Source organism: Lygodium microphyllum, chromosome 16 (genome assembly GCF_053477565.2).
Source record: "Lygodium microphyllum isolate KBCC chromosome 16, Lygodium_microphyllum_v1.1.10, whole genome shotgun sequence".
Classification (NCBI taxonomy): Eukaryota; Viridiplantae; Streptophyta; class Polypodiopsida; order Schizaeales; family Lygodiaceae; genus Lygodium; species Lygodium microphyllum.
Window position 1 is genome coordinate 108,173,367 of NC_141150.1, and position 14,566 is coordinate 108,187,932.

Genomic DNA, 14,566 nt, shown 5'->3' on the forward strand with positions numbered 1-14,566 from the left:
GGGAAGCAAAATGCAGCACTAAAAGCACTTTTGGCTGAGTATGAGGACCTATTTCAGCCTCCCACTACCCTTCCCCCTAAAAGATTGGTGGATCACCCGATTAACTTGGAGCCTCATGCCAAGCCCATCAATAAACCCCCATATAGACTCTCTAAATGTGTGAGAGAGGAAGTAGCAAAGCAAGTCAAGGAGCTCACTGAGATGGGATTCATAGAGCCTAGCTCTTCCCCTTATGCCTCCCCGGTCCTATTGGTTAAGAAAAAGGACGGATCTTTCCGGTTGTGCATTGACTATCGTGATCTCAATAAGATCACCGTAAAAAATAGATACCCCATCCCTTGAATTGATGACTTGCTTGAGGAACTCAAGGGTGCACACTACTTCACTAAGATTGATTTGCGATCCGGTTACCACCAAATCAGAATGCGGGCGGGTGATGAAGTCAAAACAGCCTTTCGGACTGACCGTGGCTTGTACCATTTCCTTGTCATGCCATTTGGGCTCACAAATGCCCCTGCCACATTTCAGAGCTTAATGAACAAGATATTGCAGCCATGGCTTTTCCAGTTTGTGTTGGTATTCTTTGATGATATACTCATTTACAGCAAGTCAATGCATGAGCACTTGAAGCATCTCAGGCAAATTTTTGATGTACTGAGAGAGCACCATCTCTTTGCCAAAGAAAACAAATGTGTCTTTATGCAAACGAAGGTTGAGTACTTAGGACACATCGTTAGTGAAAAAGGCATCCAAGCTGATCCTAAAAAAGTGCAATGTGTCCAGGAGTGGCCCACCCCCACTACCACTACCTCCTTGCGTGGTTTTCTTGGTCTCTCCTCCGTTTATAGGAGATTTATTCGCCATTATGCCACAATTGCAGCCCCGTTAACAGACCAACTGAAAAAAGAGGCTTTCTTATGGGATAGTTTTCAGCAGTTGAAAGACTTGTTCACTTCAGCCCCCATCCTCGTATGCCCCGATTTTTCAAAGGATTTTACCATCCAGTGTGATGCTAGTGGACGGGGTATTGGTGCAGTTTTGCTGCAGGAACATGGGGTAATAGCATTTGAGAGCCGAAAATTGGATGATAAAGAGAGAGAGTTGCATGTCTATGATCAGGAGATGTTGGCAATCATTCATGCTATCAAAAAGTGGCATCACTACTTGTATGGCAGCAGATTTAAGGTAAAAAGTGACCACCGTGTGCTCAAATATTTCTTGACTCAGCCCAACCTCACTCCAAAACAACGTAGATGGATGGCAACACTACAAAACTATGACTTTGAGATTACCCACACCCGTGGAAAGGACAATGTAGTGGCAGATGCACTCTCTCGCATGTGGGCATGCAAGGTCTCATCCATCACTGAACTCCACCATGATTGGATTGAAGAGCTCCAAGAAGCATACTTGCTTGATGCTGAATTCAACCCTCTTTTCCAGAAATTACAGCAAGGTGTCCTGGATGAGAATTCCCAATATCAGCTCCATAATGGCCTCATTTGGATCCATGGCCGTATTGTGATTCCCCATGCCTCTCCCTTCACCCAAAGGATCCTTGAAGAGATGCACTCTTCCCCGATTGTTGGCCACTTAGGGGTCTTCAAAACATATGATCGAGTTTCAAAAAGCTTCCATTGGAAAGGCCTACGGCGGGATGTAAAAGACTTTGTGTCTAGATGTGTGCCTTGCCAACAAAATAAAGATAGCTCTCTTAAACCGGGTGGTTTGTTGCAGCCTTTACCTATTCCTGAAGGAAAATGGACCCACATTACCATGGATTTCATCATTGGTTTACCTACAACCAAGAAGGGTTGGGATAGCATTTACGTGGTAGTTGACCGACTCACTAAAGCAGCCCATTTCATCCCTACAAAATCCCAGTTTATAGCATCCCAAGTTGCCACTCAGTTTATGGAGCATGTTTTTAAGTTGCATGGCTTGCCCCAAATTTATGAGTCAGTTTTGGCAGACCATTTTCAGCTCCATGGGGACCAAATTGGCTCCGTCTACAGCCTATCATCCCCAAACGGATGGGCAGACTGAAAGAGTCAATAAGTGGCTTGAAACTTATTTGCGACATTTTTGTCATGATGTGCAAAATTCTTGGGATGTATAGCTGCACTTGGCTAGATTTTCTTATAACAATTCCACTCATTCAAGCATTGGAGTCTCTCCCTTCGAAGCATTATATGGTTATCAGGTGCCCCTTCCTACCGTGATCTTCAATGAAAAGCTCAACCCCTTGGGAAAAGAAGAGCTAGACCGCATGCAAGCTCTACTTGAACAATGCAAGGTAAACCTCAAAAGGGCTCAAAAGCACATGAAGCTCCATGCTGATGCAAAAAGAAGACCCCTTGACTTTCAAGAGGGTGAAATGGTACTCCTCAAGGTCCCCAAATCCCATTATGCCACACTAAAGGACGGCTCTTGCAACAAGTTGGCACACCGTTACTATGGGCCCTACAAGATCATTAAGAAGGTCGGGGACTTGGCTTACCGCCTCCAACCCCCTTCCACTACTAAGATCCATGACGTCTTCCACGTGAGCCAATTAAAACCTTTCATTGGCACTCCTCCCACCCATAGATGAGGAGGGCCTTATTCAGTACATTCCGGAAGCGGTCATTGGGCAACGTGAAAAGCAACTCCGCACCCGTTCCATACATGAATACTTGATCAAATGGCAAGGCCTACCAATAGAGGAAGCCTCTTGGCGCCCAGCATCTATATTGGATGAATTCCCACACCTCAAGAAGGTTGTGTTGGCTGGCACCTCACCATGACCCCTGTTTTGGGCTGCAGTCTGCATCTGGACAGCCACCTGTTTTGTACCAGATTTGGTCCTGGTCCACTCTCAGCCCCATCCTCCATACATGGCCAGAAAGTATACCTCGAGGGCTCCGTTCTGACACCTTACTTGCCCCGATCGGAGTTCCCTAGTGGAAGTTATGGCTGTTTTTCTCCAACCATACCATCTTGGACTGCACACTAGAAATTCCTGGACAGCCCTTTATTTTGTACCAATTTTGGTCCTGACTTGATTGCAGCCCCGCCCCAGCCACATGGGCTCCGTAACGACACCTCAATTGTCCCATTCGGAGTTGCCCACACAAAGTTATGGCTGATTTCCTACAGCACACTCTTACAGTCCATGACTACATCCCTTGTTTTTTAGGACAAAAACTTTATGAGACGGGATGGTTTGTAATGAACGGGGATCATAGGAATATGGCATGGGAACATACCAGTCACACTGACGGTATATAAGGTGTAAGAGGTTATTTTGAGGCATCACAGAAATTATCAAGAAACTCTCTTTTCACCTTCTCAAGCTCCCATGGCTTCCTCTTCTTCTTAGTCTCTCCCTCTTTCTCTCTCTTCTTCTTGCCTTTCTCTCTCCTCTCCCTCTTCTTCTGCAGTCCTTCTCTCTCTCTTTCCCCTTAGTTAGGACAGTTAGGTCTCCTTCATTACACAAGGCTTGAACCCACCTCTAAATGGGCAATTAGAAGAAATGAGACCTACTGACTAGGGAAGATCTCTTGATGAGGATAGAACTGTTGGTGACTACTCTTTCTAAGTAGTATAATAGGTTTCCTTATGCCAAAAGAGCTCGAGTGAATTATCAATAGGGAGACTTTAATCATGGTTGTGTAAATCTTGATCGTACTCCCAAGAATCACAACAACAATAACAACAACAATAATAGAAATTGAAATAATGAGCTACATTACTTTAAATGTAACCAATCAAGCCACTTTCGTAGTCAATGTCCCAATAGGGGAATGAATGCCTTTGCCGATGCTCCTTGTAATCCTCCTAAGGAAGGAAACTTCAATAATCAAGGGCACGGATGTGGGGCAAGATGTGGAGACCAAGGGCTAGATAGGGAGCAGGGAATGGAGCTGAAGCATGTATATGTGTGATTGCAAGAAATGAGCTTGATCCATCTCTTTGGAAAGAAGTCAAAAGAGAGTTTATTCATGCTTCAATCAACAACCAGGGCATTGGATGACAATATTTTGTCATCCAAATGCTAGACTTTGGAGTTATTCATTTATTTATTTATCTTAAATGTGCAAAAAGGTGGAAGTTAGATCCCACGCCCTCTAGGAAGCTCATTGTAGAACTAGTAAATGGGAGGGAAACAATGTTAACTCAATCCATTAGCAATGTCTAGTTTCAATTAGGGGAAGAGATCACAACAACAAATTTCTAAGTCGTGTCTTTAGGAATTTATGATTGCATGAGAGGAATGGATTGGTTAGCACTATCAAGCAAGCATACACTATGGGAAAGGTTAGGTCACATTCAAAGACCGGTTTTGGAAATTGGTCCAATCAAAGGGGAAGGCAAACAAACCTAAGATTTAGTTAGCCAAAGAAGCTAGTTTGATCTTAAAGAAATTAAGGGAAGGACTACATATCTACCTAGTCAAACTCAACAAGGTCGACGATACCAAGGATGAAGATGAGCCTTCATGGTCAAGCAAATTCATTGATGTCTTTCTCAAGGAACTAACAAAGTTGCCTCTTAAAAGGGATGTGGACCATGAAATCAAGTTAGTTCTTGGAGAGCTGAACCAATTTCAAGGAGGCTTTACAAAATGTCCATCCTTGAGGCAATTGAATTAAGAGAGTAGTTGAAGAAACTACTAGATCAAGGGTTTATTCATACCAACAACTCTTCTTAGATGCTCATGTTCTATTCTAGAGGAAGGACATGACACTTTGATTATGTATCAATTACAAGGGTTGAAATCAAGTCACCATCAAGAATAAGTATCTCATTCCCTAGATGGATGAGCTATTGGATCAATTGCAAGGGGCAATTATATTTTCTAAGATTAATCTAAGATTGGTATACTATCAAATTTGGATAAAGAATCAAGATATATCATGCTTTCAACACCACATATGGCCATTATGAATTCACTATAATGTCTTTTGGGCTCACTAATGCTTTGACTACTTTTAACATGCTAATCCAAGATATTTTCTAGTTATACCAAGACGAATTTGTCCTCACATTTTTTAATGACATTCTCACCTATTTCAAGGCCAACGAAGATCATCTAGGTCATTTGTATATTGTTCTAGAACTTTTTTGTGAAAATAAGCTTTTTTCCAAAAAGGAAAAATATACATTTTTCAAGATGACGATTGGATATCTTGGATTCATTGTCTCAAAGAAAGGCATATTAGTGGACCTTGCCAAGGTCAAGGATGTTTAGGATTGGCTGCCACCCAAGAGTGTTAGAGAAATGTGTGGATTTCTAGGTCTCATAGGGTGGTATAGGATCTTTATCAAAGATTACTCCTTAATAGCAAAACCCCTCACCGACTTGCTTAAAAAGCAAGCAAAAATCACATGGACATCATAAGAACAAAAGAGCTTTGATAAGTTAAAGCAATGTCTCACTACCGCACCCATCCTGAAGTTACCTGTTTTTATGAAGGAGCTTGAGGCCATTACTGATGCCAACATCATGGCACTAGGATGTGCTCTTACTCAAGATGGGCATCAGGTGGCGTATTCTTCTCTTGCAAGCTTAAGCCCTTCGAGAAGAACTATGCTATGCATGACCTTGAGCTTTAGCAATCATTCATGCCCTAACATTGTGACATTGATCTACTTTTGTGATAGACCACAAAAGCCTCAAGTGAATTTTCACCCAACCTGATCTCAACATGAGACAGAGGAGATGGATTTAGGTCCTCTAGGAGTTTGACTTTGAAATAAAGTTTAGACCTAGCAAGGACAATGTGGTAGTTGATGTCCTAAGTAGAAAAATTTACCTAATTTTATTCCTAATAAAAGAACCAACCAACAAAGGCTTCTTGGAAGTCTAATTCCTATGCCTAGCAATCCTATTTTAGATGCTATAGCTATCAAAATTCCAAAGATCCCAACTAAATTAAGCTAAAGAGATCCATCCAATTTGGGAGAGAGAGGAAAATTGCAAAGGCCGAATTCAAGCATGATCAAATTGAGGGTGAGAATCTCTACTACCAACATGGATTGTGTGTGCTCAATAGTTGGGACCTAAAGAAGAAGGTTATATGGGAAGTCCATGATATTTCAATAGCTAGACACCTTGGCTATACAAAGACCATAAATGTAGTAAGAAAAAGCTATCATTGGCCAAGAATGAAAGTTGATGTGCTAACATATGTCACTCGATGCTCAAGTTGTTAGTGCATTCAGACTAAAAGTATCAAGCTATCAAGAGAATTGTACCCACTAGACATACCAAAATGAAGTGAGACCCAATATGGACTCTCTAGTCAATCTTCCAAGAGTGCAAGGTGGATAGGGCTCAATTCTAGTAGTCATTGATATGTAGATAAAGGTCACTCACATCATTCCTGTGAAGACTATCTTCAAAGCATCCAACATGGCTAGGTTGTTCATTAAGGAAATTTTCAAGTTGCATGGATTGCCAACAAGGATTATCAATGATAGAGACTCGTTAGTCGATTCTAATTTCTGGACCTATCTCTTTCAAGCCATCGACATATAACTTTGTTTTAGTATCATCAATCATCCTCAAATTGATGTGAAGACTAAAAGGGTTAATCAAATTGATGGGAAGACTAAAAGGGTTAATCAAGTGAAGACATTCTAAGAGCATACTATAGTAGGGATTCCAAGAAGTTGATAGAATACTTGCCTTCAGTGGAGTTTGCCTACAACACCTTGTACCAACAAGATACTGGTATGACTCCTTTCCAAGCAAAGTATCCAAACAAATGTTGGAAGAGATAGGGGAGTGGACCAAGGCCATCTGATAGGACATCAAAGTAGCACAAGATCAACTGAAGGCCTATGTTGACCCTATGAGGACTCCTTGAACTTTCAAGGACAAAGACTTGGTATTTCCTACGAGTTGGGCGAAAGAAGAGTTCTTTATATCTTGGAAAATTCAAAAACCTTAGTCCAAGTTATTGTGGACCCTAAAAGGTTATCAAATGCGTTGGTAGCAATGCCTATAGATTGAAACTTCCACTTCATCTCAAAGTTCATAATGTAATTCTCATAGGCCAACTTGGCCTTTTGTAGACGTTAATATAACTCTCTCTCTCTCTCTCTCTCTCTCTCTCTCTCTCTCTCTCTCTCTCTCTCTCTCTCTCTCTCTCTCTCTCTCTCTCTCTCTCTCTCTCTCAAATTTTAATCTCCTCTATTTGGATTATTTCAAAAACAAAAAAAGGGGAAGATAAGACACCCCCCTCTAAAACGCAAGTACCCCCCAAGATTTTTGGATAAAAAGTTTTGGAAAAGATCTAATGTGCCTTCTACTCCTCTTTTTAAAAAAAAACAAAAATAACTTGGACATTTTTTGTACTTCCCCTCCTCCTTTAACTAACATGTCAACCCTTCCCCAAAAAGTTGAAATTAAAAAAAAGGAAAATCTAATGACTCTTTTTCTTCCCCTTAGATTTAAAAATCCACCAAAATGCCTTGTGCCAACACACCCCACACCCTCTAAAAATACAATGATATTTTTTAATACATGGAAAACCTTGATTAATTAAAAATTAGGAAAATTCTAATCAAATGACACATTACTTCCTCCCAAAAAAATCTCCCCTCCCCTTGCCACCATAAGACACCTCAATATTCCCATGACATAGGCACATGATCCCCCCCTTCCCCTTCACCTACAGGTGAAGGTCAATTTGTGAGGAGACAGCATGAGAGGCAAACAATGGTAGACCCACGCCAATGTGAGAGGAGTGAATAAAAGTGTGAAAGCATGAAGTGAGAGAGCACAAACTTAACTCCTAGCATATCCTAAGGCAACCAATTGTGACATGAATTCCAAGGTGAATTCTTGTAACTTTCTTTAATCCATCTTCCTTTCTTATCCGGCCTTTTCTTTTTCCAATCTATGATGCCTTCATGCAAGAAGCATGGCCCATCCAACAAAGTAGGACCCTCAAATGTAGTTGGCCTATCAAATGAAGCAAGACCTTCCACGAGGCGAGACCTTCTTCAATGACCCTTAAACCATGGGTGAACATGGAAAATGATACCAATGTATCCAACCCCACCGTAACCAACTATTTTTCATCATTATTTATTTGACACTTTTTCGATCAAAAAAAGAAAAAAATAATTCTTTAAATTACACATGTAAATATTATTCTTGTATCAAAATCCTACCCTAGCTAATTTCTTTTTAAAAATTATTTATTTCACGAATTTAGTGATCATTTGATTGGACGAAAGACATAGTATATGTATGTTTTAAGTTATTGCATCCATAAAACGTCAAACTAAATATTAAATTATTATCTGTTGATTCATAGATGATCTTACTTGTGGGTTGAGATTGAGAAAAGATACCCATGGAGATAACTGATCTTACTCAGAGATTAAGATTGAGAAAAGATAACCCATGGAGATAGCACTCTATAAGGTATTTTTTAAAAATACGAATACTTGCCATAGTTGGCCTCAGTCAAACCGTTATTTTAAGGCTCTTATGTATACAAGGCCATTTCATTGTTGTTGTTATTCTATATTTTATAAACCTCTTAATCTATAAATTGTAACTTTATGGTCAACTTAACTTTGCACTATGCCTAAGACCATAGAATCATGAGTGCTAATAAAAATCTACCTATTGGGCATAAGTAGACTTATGCCCAATAGGTAGGCACATGGTTTTGATCACCTGTTGGTAGTTAAATAAGCTGATGCCTAAATAGCCTACATTCATATCCAACCTATATAATTGGCTAAACCAATATCAAGTTGAGATTACTTGTACATGACAAAGTGTGTACAATGCTAAAAGCATGTAGATTGAATAGAAAAAATTATACTTGGCTTAATGCAGCCACTTAAATTAGAAAAGCATGGTCATATAAGAAGTATAAATCTCATTTCTTATAAAAATAAATAAAATATTGGTTGAGGACTAATTGGTTATTTCTTTGGATTTGCAATTTATTTGTGAAATACACCCAAAAATTTATAAAAACTTATTACTTATGCTTAGATGATGGGTAGGATCAAGGAGGTGCACTCCCCCAAGGGCAACTGCTAGGGTCAATTTGAGCCGATTTTGTTCAGCTTATGAGCACTTGACCAACGTCTAACTAGGGAAGTCCTATACAAAAGGTTTCCTCATATGGCAACACATAACCTAGGGGCTCTGGTTAGAAAGGGTAATTGGATGGTTACTTCTACAATCAAGAAGAAATCCATATGAGTATGATGCAGTGAGCATCGACAGCTTGGAATTATAGGCTAGTTATCGCTTTGAAGAAGAGAGTGGGTCTTGTATTTAGCTCTATGAGTAGGAAGCCAATGTAAACATTATTAATTTAACAATACAAATGTTTTGAAAGGATTGTCTTCGCTACTTTTGTGTTATGCTTAACGAAGACATGAAATCCAATGTTAAGGATTAATTAATGAGGGTGCTTTTAAGTGTCAAACAAGGTGTTAGCATGTTATGTTTAGAAAACTTTAAAAAACCACATGTGAATGGGAAGTGAGCAATTGTGTTTTGTGAAAATAATCAATGGCTAGGTGGACTCGATAAGTTGGATGCTTTCCTCATATGGACATTTTAGGATAAGAGCTGGATGTTGACTCTTCGTAGGGTTTGGACTTAGATCTCTATCATGCGTTGCTTTAGGGAAATATGAGGTTTTGCCTTACGAGCAAGGGGTAGAGTTCATCTACCCCTCATCTCTCACTCACTATGAACCAACTGCAATGATCGATCTACTCTCAATCTTGAAGGATTACAGTGTGATCGCCTTGACTTAATGTTAGAATGATCTTAGAGATTGTTAGGTATTTTAGAAACCTTCAAGTCAATCCTCATGGGTGGAGGCTAAGCTCTTTACTCTACAACATAGACCGAGGGCCACCAATTTGGTCATATTATTCATGTGGAGTGTAGATCGTGGATAGACCCTAGATGACTATCAAGTGGTATCTTCTACAATTAATTGGCAAGTACATTACACCAGACCTTCAACTTTAAGATATTTTGAGTGTGCAACCTGTCTCCTATATCTTCATCCACAACTAATCAATATATTATGCACTAATCTATTATTGAACAAGTGTAGGATAGAGTTTGTAATTGTGGAGTAGTGCATGTGAAGTTAGCCAACATTTGCATCCACAAAATAGCTGCACACGTTGCAAGCTCCCCCCCCCCCCCCTTCCCCCCTTTTCCCAGGATAAGTACTATCAATCATCAAAAGAGGAGGCAACAAGTCAACACTAGACTCCCTTGCAAGACTTCCTAGCACACCAAATCCACCCTCTCATCAAGGCCCACATATCTAAAGCCTAAAGCCAAGAAGCCCAAGTTCTCAATTAAGGAGTATGAGAACATTTTGAAAGAATTTTTGAGAGCTAAATCATAGGTGACAGCTATATGGTGACCTACTATAATTTTATTTTATAAACAATATTGTATTTTTGTTGCATACATTTTGATCTTGGTTTCCTTGCATTTAAGGGTATTGCTAAGTTGCAATTCCTACATTCCATAGTTATTTTTCTCAACGCTCATATCTTCTTCCCAATTGTGAACCTTAGAACAACGAAGAAGACAATGAGAGGTGCTCAAAGGACTAACTTCATTCCATCTCTACAATACATTGTACCAAGTCCACCACCCTTGTAAGCTTTCAGGATGAGATTTTGTTGCTCAAAGGCAATAAGCATAATGGTCACAACTAAGATTGCATGAGATGTGCAAGTACCTTGTGAGCTTGATATCCAACCTCAAGTTCCCATTATTGTTCAAGAACCCAAAAGGAGGATGAGTCTTTAGATGAAGGCTAACATGGTTGCTGCAATCAAAGCAATGAGAATTGGGGTGTCTCAAAAAGTTGTTGCTTGTCACTATAAGATGGGCTAGTCTACATTTTCTACATCATTGAAAGGCAGAGATACTAAGAAGTGCAAAGGACCATCTCCCACTTGTCAAAAGAGAAGAAAGACACATTTTTCTAATGGTGCTTCAAGAAGCAAGATGTGGGTCATGGGGCCACCACTCAAGATCTTATTATGAAGGTGATTGGAATCAACGAAAAGAGGGTAATCTCCTTCACATATGGCATTCCTAGTCTAGTTGGCTTGATGGGTTAAGGAGGTGCCATCTTAAGCTAAGGCTTAAAGTTCTTGAACCATTGGAGTGCCAAAGAGTTGTAAATTTGAGGTTTGAAGTAGTTAAGCCATTGTATGAAAATCTAGAGTTCTCGTATAGCCAACATAATTACCCACCTACCAACATTTGGAATGTAGATGAAACTAGCTCTATCAAGGGTCCAAATATGGGGGAATGAAGGTTTTAGACAAAAAAGGCACCAGGGCTATGTATGGCATGACATCAAACTCTCAGGAATGGGTAAACATTCTCAATTGTGTGAATGCCAAAGGCCAATCATCATTGCTAAGGTACTACATATTTAAGGGAGAGAGCACCATGCAAAATGACCTTGGCCAATGCAAAAAGAAAGCTAGAATACCTATGCAAAACAAGGCATGGATGACAATTATTTTGTACAACATGGATGGGCACATTTTAGGCAAGTGGTGTTGAAAGATGTGTCACCAAATTTACAGTCTTGGTGGATGGTCATGGTAACCACAATGATTTAGAGATTGTTGCCAAGGCTAAGTCATGGGGTGTAGACACCATCTCTCTTCCATCTCATACATTCCATTGACTTCAACCATTTGGATGTGTCTATCTTGAAGTTATTCAAGACTGCCTTCAAGAAAGAAAGGGTGATCTAGCAAATAAAGAACCACGATGCATCTGTAAGAAAGGATAATATTGTGGGTATTGCTTCAAGCTCATTAAAGAAGTCTATGGGACTTGGAAACATAAAGCTAGATTTTAGAGCCACAAGCATTTGGCCTCACAATTGAGATACACTCAACTTTGATCACCTCCCTTGTGTGCACATGGACTTTGTGACCATGGATGCAACCATGCATGAAAATGTAGATGCACTGGATAGTCAAGATTATAGTAAGGTACCCACTATACCCAATATTAAGAATGAAGAGCAAGATATTGCTACCACATTGGCTCATATTTAGCAACGCACATCATGCCCACTTGAGTTGGTACAAGGTATCAATATGACCAATGTTGAATGATGAGGCCACTATGGCTTATACTTTTCTATGAACGTTGGAGCTCCTAAATGTGCATCATGTGGAAGTGAGTATGCATAGGTCTATGAGAGAGGCATTTGTGGATTATAGCAACTCACTAGGACTCTAACTTGCCTCCTTGACCTAGAGTAGGATAGGCTATTGTCACCAGCATCATACAATTGCAAGAGGAGAAACACCCTCCAAGAGCGAGGGGGAGAGAAACATAAACACGATCACTAACATCTACTGAGGTGTAGGTAGCCATTGCACTTGCATGTCGGAAAGGAGTGACATTAGGAGAAGGTGGATATGCTTCGATGACACAGATGAGGAAGAGTAAAAGAAAGCTTGTAGTATTAGAGAGTGATGACCAACAAAGCAACAAGTCATTCAGTGCGCAACAGGGATGTGGTGGCACATAAAGCAAGAAGAAGCAAATGCAAAGAATACAAAAGGAGCACATGATAGAGGCCAGGGAGAGTGCTCTCACAATCACTTGCAATAAACGTATTGTGCAAGCTTGCATCAAAGACTAGTTAGAAACATTGACAATGAATGGTTATAAGAGATGTTGACATATTATTGAATATAGTTTTTATTTTTTTACATTAATATAGATACTACATCATTATACAAATCCAAACATCCACCACTTTTCCACCCATCCTATTGTGTCATTTGGTTGCCATGCCTACGATAAGACAAGTTACATCAAGGTAGAAGCAACTCTCCGAGACTTTTTTCAGCAATGGATACATTAGAGGCATGGGTATATTCATAGATTCATTAGAGACTCAAAGAACTAGTACAAGGTGGTTGATGATGCAAGTAATAAGGAGTGGGACCCCATTGGCTAAAGAAGCACGAGGAGTTCGAATGAATGAGATGTACACATGTGAGTATCCCTTAACACTTTCCAATGTGTTTGTTTCCTTCATCATCTCTAACATCTTTAACTTTTTGCAACAACCTTTCCAAATAACATGAGGCAACATGTGCGTGTTGATTGTCACCTTGTGAAAGTGACAAGTGTGGTAGAGGGGGAGATTTTGTCAGCTATATCTCATACAAACAAATATATAGTGGACCATTTTCTCGTATGCAAGAAATTCCTTTATGTGCTAAATATCACCCTTTTGAATAAATGTGGTTAAGACCCTAATATAGAATGTATAAAGATTGGCACAAAGGGGGTGTTCATACCTCGTATCTAAACCTTATTTGTGAAGCAAGAATGCAAGGGCAGGCTGACCACACATTTATTTTTGACAAGTTAACTGATGTTGCAAAGGCATGGGTGCAAGCGTACATATATGAGCTTTTGCTTGACCACCAAGACCCACAAATCGCTTATTGCTTCAAGCATTTCAAGCCAAGTACAATGGCTGCCTCTCACATAGCCATATGCACTCTCACACCTACGAGTGTAGTGAGCTTACCTCCACGCTTGATCAAGTTCCTTCTACCTTAAGCACTACAGTAGCTCCATGATCCAAGGTGCAAGCTCAATCCTCAAGCTCCAAGTTCCATGCTCCATTACCGCATGCGAGACAAGAGAAGAGAAGAGAAGAAGAAGAAGAGGGATGAAGATGGAGAGCTCCTCCACCCATGGTTCCTCACCCTCACACACTCACTCCCTCATACTCCCTCTCTCAATCACAAGCTCAAGAAAACAAGAACAAGAAGAAGAAGAGAAGAGGAGAGCTAGTTTTGGCCACACACAAGAATGATCTTCTCTAGTCACTTATTGGCTTTTATGCATGCCCTAATCCCTTTTGGGCACCACCTCTTTTTTACATGACTAGCTATTTTAGCCTAGGTGCTCTTTTCCTATTCCCTTCTATTTACATTGTGACTTCACCCATGCCCGTCTACTCTTTAGAAATTGCACAAGAGGGAGCTTGACGCTCTTTTACAAAGATTTAGGGGCACCTTTGCATTTTAACATGCGCCTCTTTCATTTTTGCACTCACCTTGGGTTTTTAAGGTGTCTTTGCCCTTTTGGCCCTTTTCCCTCTAATTTCTACTCTTTTGGGCCACCTTTTTTCTATTTGCCCTGTATTTTAAAATTCTATTTTGCTTCTTCTCTTTATTTTTGCCTTTCTTGCACTGGGGTTAACATTACCTCCCTCCTAGTTGAGTGCCAGCCCCATGGCACTTGTGGGCTTTGTTGATGAGGGCTCGAGTGGTTGAAAGGTTATTGTGGAAGTCGATGATGGGGCCTTGTGGGGATTGGACATGGAGAAGAAGCATATCAAGGTGGTTGAGGTTGTGGAGGCCAAGAATGTACACTACTTAGGGGGTGTGTCTACCTTGCCGTGCAATGCATCATGTCCATGCCATGGAACTAGAAGTTGGGTCGATCAAGCCTGGGGTGTTGTCCCACACTTAAGAACCCAATTCATTTAGAGGGGAGGTG